Raw genomic sequence first — 840 nt, 5'->3', positions numbered from 1 at the left:
CAGACCGGGCACCCCTTGAGGGTCCAGATGACAGTTTACTCATTCAGTGCCCGCTCAGGGAGTGAATGATGATGGATGGGTGAATATGAATGAACAAATGAACGAACGAACGAACGAAAGGGCAAAGGAACGAATGCACCTCCACCTCTCTTCACATTCAGCCCCCAGCTCTACCGCCTCTCTCCCTCAGCCCAGCCTTTCCCAGTCTCCTCTCCTGGCTCTGCGTGTCCTGAAGCTGCCACCGTGTGCGCCCACCTCAGCTCCCCTCCCCAAGGAGGGCAGAAGGGCCATCGTTCAACAAACACTTAGTAAACCTGCTGGTGTCCTGCCCTCCACGTGCCAGTTTCCACAGGAAGAGGAAGCTGGAAACTGGCATTTGCTGTATGATGTGATGAGGGCCTCCATGCCCCTAAGGGAGGAAGCTGAGGGCTAGGCTGGTGTCTGAGAAGGTTCTGGAAGACTTTCTGATCATTTTTCTCTCCACAGGACCATCATCATCGTCATTGTCATTGTCGTCATGGTCAATACTCACGATTCTTGCAGCAGTGTTCTGATTTAATTAGTTAGGAGCCTCGCTTGGGGGTTGGCCAGAGGGGAGACCAGATTTGTGGGATTTTTTTCAATTTCGGCTAGGCTGGTGTCTGAGAAGGTTCTGGAAGACTTTCTGATCATTTTTCTCTCCACAGGACCATCATCATCGTCATTGTCATTGTCGTCATGGTCAATACTCACGATTCTTGCAGCAGTGTTCTGATTTAATTAGTTAGGAGCCTCGCTTGGGGGTTGGCCAGAGGGGAGACCAGATTTGTGGGATTTTTTTCAATTTCTTAATCCTTTCCT

The sequence above is a fragment of the Pteropus alecto genome, unplaced genomic scaffold (genome assembly GCF_000325575.1).
Source record: "Pteropus alecto unplaced genomic scaffold, ASM32557v1 scaffold8, whole genome shotgun sequence".
NCBI lineage: Eukaryota > Metazoa > Chordata > Mammalia > Chiroptera > Pteropodidae > Pteropus > Pteropus alecto.
Note: the sequence above shows the minus strand (reverse complement) of the source record.